The following is a 6,059-nucleotide window of genomic DNA, read 5'->3' on the forward strand; positions in this document are numbered from 1 at the left end:
CAGCACCCTCTCCACCACAAACAATGCCGTTGCCCCCTTCACCTCCAGAACTGCCTCCTATTCCTATTAAGGTTAAGGTCAAGGGCCAGATGTGGGCTGCCAAATGCACTTGGCTCAAATACACCCTAATGGTCTACCGGCACATCTGGCTAGACCACATCAAAACTCCGCTCCACTCTCACCTCAGCCAAATCGTCCTTCTACTCCAGGTTAATCCTGGAAGCGAAGCGCAACCCCAGGCTTTTGTTCTCCACCACTAATCGGCTCCTCCGCCCTCTCCGCCACGCCTCCCAGATTCTTTCCTCCAACTCCCACTGCAAGGAAATGCTGGACTTCCTCGAGTTAAAAATTGAGGGAATCCGCTCAGCTGCCACTGCACTCCCAACTTCCACCCGCTCTCTAACACCCACCCCCACACTCCGACCACTGCCCATCCCTCCTTCCACACCTTTGAAACTGTCATCCCCTCCTCTGTCATCACCACCATATCCACCATGAAGCTCACCACCTGCTCCCTGGAACCCATCCCCACCCTTCTCCTTAAATCCCAGCTCCACCTCCTTGCTCCACTACCTGCCGACATCATCAACTTCTCCCTGTCATCTGGCACTGTTCCTTCCCCCTTCAAAACAGCCACTATCACTCCCACCTTGAAGAAACCTTCCCTTGACCCATCACAGCTATCCAGCTATCAGCCCATCTCCAACCTCCCTTTTCTGTCCAAGATCCTTGAGAGAGCCATTGCCTCCCAGCTTCGCTCTTTCTCTCCTCTCACTCCCTCCATGAGCCCCTCCAATCAGGTTTCCATGCTGCCCTTGACTGCTCTGGTTAAGGTCACAAATGGCATCCTGTGTGTGACCATGGGCTCCCTCTGCCTCCTCGTCCTATTCAACCTCTCCGCTGCTTTTGAAACTGTGGACCACTCAATCCTCCTCCATCGCCTCTCCTTCCACATCAGTCTCCAAGTTTCTGTCCTTGACTGGTTCAGGCCCTACTTTTCACACTGCCTCCACTTTGTCTCAGCAAATGGCTTCTCCTCCAGCCCCCGCACCGTCTTGTGCGACATTCCTCAGGGCTCTGTCCTCAGTCCCCTCCTCTTCACCCTCTATATGCTTTCCCTTGGTGACATCATCCGCAGACACGGGGTAAATTTCCACATGTATTCGGATGACACCCAATTTATCTCTCTGCCTCCACCTTGAACTCCAGGACAACTGGCATCCTGACCGACTGCCTGTCCGACATCAGGTCTTGGATGAAGGACAACTTTCTCCAACTCAACGTCGGCAAGACCGAGGCCCTCCCAATTGGCTCATGCCAGCGCCTCTGCACCTCAGGCGCCATGGCTGCACACTCAACCTCACTAAGTCAGTCAAGAACTTGGGTGTCTTGTTTGATCCTGAACTATCCATTCACCCCCACATCCTCACCATGACCCGCACTGCCTACCAACACCTCCGCAACATTGCCAGACTCCGCCACTGCCTCACCCCTCAGACTGTTGAAACCCTCATCCACACATTCGTCACATCAAGGCTCGATTATGGAAACTCCCTCCTCATCGGCCTTCCCAACTCTTCCCTTCACAAGCTGCAGATCATCCAAAACTCTGCAGCTTGTGTACTCTCACGCACCAGGCTCCGTGACCCCATCACTCCCACATTTGCCCGACTCCACTGGCTCCCCATCCCTCAGAGGATCGAATTCAAAATCCTCGTCCTCACTTTCAAGGCAATCCATGGCCTTGCCCCCTCCTACCTCTCTGACTTGCTTACTCCCTACCAACCTGCTCACTCCCTCTGTTCAGCGGGCTCCGGCCTGCTCCATGTCTCCCGCCCGACCTGCCGTACCATCGGTGGCCGGGCTTTCAGCCTCTCTGCCCCCATACTCTGGAACTCCATCCCACAGTCCCTTCACCTCACTTACTCCCTTGCCTCCTTCAAGGCCGGTCTTAAGACCCTCCTCTTCGATCGTGCCTTCAGTCGCCCTTCCCACCCTCACCCCTACCCCACCCCTCCCCATGCTGGATATTGACCCCTGATTGCCCAGCACCTTGGGACGTCCTCCCGACGTGAAAGACGCTCTATAAATTAATTTTGTTGTTGTTTTCCCTCCTTTGACAGGTTTGGGAGTGAACAACCTTCCCCTATCCCTGATTTTGGAGCAATAAAAGAGGAAGTTTGGAGGTGCCTAAGCAGTGTTAATAAATTTCAACAATGGCTAGAAGTTTTTTTGCTGAGTATATTTTTACAGCTTCCATAAAAGCATTCTTTGCTGAGTGAACATTCCTCCTGTCACACTTTGTAACCTGTTTGTCATTATCCTCACTCAGAGTATATTGAACCATCTGCAGTTGACGTTGTTGGTTTGACCCCATAACCATCCAGGGCCGTTAATTGCCACTATCTTTGTGTCTCCCACAATCATGCCCTTTCATCCCTATTGTACAAATTACCATCTTAACTCAAGAGTTTTTCTCCTGTGATAGTTATCACCAGTGACAATCAGCATATCACAAACTATAATTTCCACTCCAATATTAACCCAGATACAGTCACTAAATCAATTCCAGTATGAGTAAAATCTTACATTATGCACTTTCCCTAGGAGTGATTCAACCAAGGATGGTTCAATAATTCATGAGTGAGGAAATGACAAATAGCTTACCAGGTTATCTTCAGGCATCTGACAGGAAGGGTGTTCCCTCAGCAAGCAATGTTCTATTCAACCTGTAAAAATGCACTCTAAAAAACGAATATTGCTGAAATCTCATGTTTTTATATTGTGCTGATGCTGCCATGATCGCAGCTCCTCCAGACTCCCACTTTCCTTCTCCCAAAGTAACAAATATGCCTTTCTGTATTTGCTTCCTCCTCCCTGCATGTGTGTGAAATTCAATCTAATCACCAACAGTGTACCAAAATAGTAAAAATAAATTCAGTATGTCTTTATATCAGGAAAATAAATACCCACTCCTCCAATGACTCCTACTTCTAAATTATTCTTTCTCAGAATCTGAAATATATGAAACTCCTTATAGAAACATAGGAACAGGAGTAGGCCATTCAGCCCCTCAAGCCTGTTCTGCCATTCTATTAGATAACGGCTGATCTGTATTTCAACTCCAAATACCCATCTTACCTTACCTTCCCAAGTCTTTCCTTGTACAACCTGACAATCCCAATCTTGTTATCAGCTATGTTTGTCTTCCTGGCTTAGCTTGTGTTTTTTCTAATCTAACTCTGATAATGTGTTGTATTATGGGTCTTGGTCTTTGACCTGAGTTTCTCTGTTTAAAACAAGCGATCCATTTATCATCTTGTATGTGGAATGCGGAATTGTAAAAAAAAGCAGCGCAGCTCTTCCTGCTCGGCGATATCATGCGATATTGGGACGTCCTCCTGACATGAAAGGCACTATAGAAATATGATTTGTTGTTATTGTTGTTGTTATCACACCAACCTCCAAAGGCAGTGAATGCAATATCAGAAAGAGAGTGATTACTCAGACAAATCATGAAATAGAAAAAACAATATTTTTGTGAAGTAACATTAATATCAATCTACCTTCAGCTTAGAGGATGAACTTGCAAATTCTTTGTTAATATTTCACTTCTCTGCAACCTTAAGTCTTTTTCATCTCTCATATTGGGAAATAATACATCGCCAATTTAAAGTTCACACTGTTAGGTGCTGATACTTTTATTCCACATTATTCTGATGTACTTTGTGCCATGCAGATGCCGTCTGGGAATTGTTGGAATGACTGGACAGAGAAGCACCATATTCCTTTACATCTAGGTACACAGTTTGCCAGATGACAAGATTGGCTAGCCCTCCAAAATTGTGATAACTCTTGACAAAATTCACATTTACGTACATAAATTCATTAGAATCCAAATATTGCTTTAAGAAACCATCAATGCTTTAAGTCAAACTTCAAAATGGAAGTATACGAATGAAGCAAATGATGTGATGGATTTTATTAGTAAATTAACATTGGTCTGGGGCCTGTACTTATAAACCACACAATATATCATTTGATCAATACATTTCTATGGTCTTGTGTCCTACAAATATCTTTAAAATATAAAATGTATATTTTTACCTTACATTCTATTCAGTTCTGGCTGTTAAAATTGCATTTGGTATAATACAAATCTACAAAGTATAATTCTACAAGCATCAGGAAAGTAAAGCAGGCTTATCCCAGTGCAATAATATATACCCAGTTTTCAAATACCATGTTCACAAAATAATCTTTTTTTTTGCAGGGGCTTCATTACAAGGTGGGTAACAGCAAGACAAACATCAGTTTATATACTGTAAAATAAAACTGTCTCTTAAACTCCGGATACTACAACACACAAGATATAAAACTTGGGTGAGAAATTTCTCATATCACTGATAATTTGTTACATTTGTGTAAGATTTATGATGAAAGATTCCTCATGTATCTAAACATAGCACCAATGATTATGTAGAACAATAGGCTGAATGCTGAGTGCCAGCAGTCACACTAGTTAATTGCTTAGCCTAGTGTTTCTTAACTTGCAAATTCACCTTAATAACATTTGGAGCGTTTTGTTAAAGCTCTGCTCAAGTATGTTAAAACTTTTTTAAAAGATCCTGTAGGAACTTTGCCAAGGAACCACGCAGCCTTGAACAAGAGTATTGTAACATCCGTTCTGACCGGCAGCAGCATTGTTCCACATGTTGTTCAGACCAATTTTGCAGGTGGAAGAACGTGTGTGTCCCTTTAACATAGTACTATCACTAACGCACACCATTACGGCACCGTTAGCCAACATTGCAATTGGGGTCTAACTTGCAATCCAAAATAAGAAATTCCTCAACTATTGAATATACTCAACTACCCAGATGTACTGGATGTGGACATCCCCTGTTTCCGATACGGGTCTATGAAGCTTATGTCCAGCTTCCAACTTGCTTTTGACTACTGTTAGAGGGATCACAACTTCAAACTCAAAGTCAAACCACAATCCCACAAACTAGTAGTCATAAACACAACCACAAGCTGGAAGGCAGTGTGTAACCTGGGTTCAGGAAGTCAGCATTGAGAATCGGTTGGCTAGTTACATTCACAACAATGCAATTCATATTCCATACTCCAGAAATCTCTGAATTTAAGTGCTAAGTTAGACCCTAACATTGCTATATTAAGCAACATGAAGAATCTTTCTCTGTACAGATCTCAATGATGACTTAAATAAATGGAATAATCATCCAACAGAATTCCAGCATGAGAAACATCCATCAAGTGTTTAATAATGTTATATATGTTATATTTGCCTTTAATAACAATGCATTTATTTAAAAGTACGGATACAGGATATATACAATTAAAATTTCACAGTTGCACAAGACATTAATTAGAAGCACAACCCGACTTAACACAAAATTAGTTGATTCACAATCAAACTATCTCGTCATCAGAATGTGCAACACAAAGGCAAGACTTAGATGTTCCAGGAAATTGAAAGAAGGATCTTTCAAAGATCTTTATGATCCTCAAACCTATTCCTCATTTTTAATATTACTGTTTAAAACAGTGTGATTCTGGTTATGTTGTTCCAGCAATTTTCAAAGAATATTTCCTGCCGTTTACTTAAAACTCCCTTTTTGGCTAGAAATGCCATAATAGGCAATTGGATGGTGTGGACACCTAATGGATCACAAATCAGTAATGGATTCTCTCATGATACATACTTCCTCCAAGAATGCTTATTTAAAATGTTCCCAAAATGGTTTAAAATCTATGACATACATGAGCCTGAACACCACATAACTATCACACCAGTGTCATTGTCTCTACTACTATCTTAGTTACCCAATAATATGTCAATTACAAGGGGTAATAATTCCTTAAAAAAAATTCACTCAATTCACGACTGCTCGTGGGACACTGCTGTGTACAATTGGCTGCCGCGTTTCATCCACAAAATATACAGTCAATTCACTTTACAGTATATTCTATGAAGCACTTTGAGATATCTCAAAGTCATGATAAGGCGCTATATCAAATGCAAGGATTATTAT

This window comes from Callorhinchus milii, unplaced genomic scaffold (assembly GCF_018977255.1).
Source record: "Callorhinchus milii isolate IMCB2004 unplaced genomic scaffold, IMCB_Cmil_1.0 Scaffold1, whole genome shotgun sequence".
NCBI lineage: Eukaryota > Metazoa > Chordata > Chondrichthyes > Chimaeriformes > Callorhinchidae > Callorhinchus > Callorhinchus milii.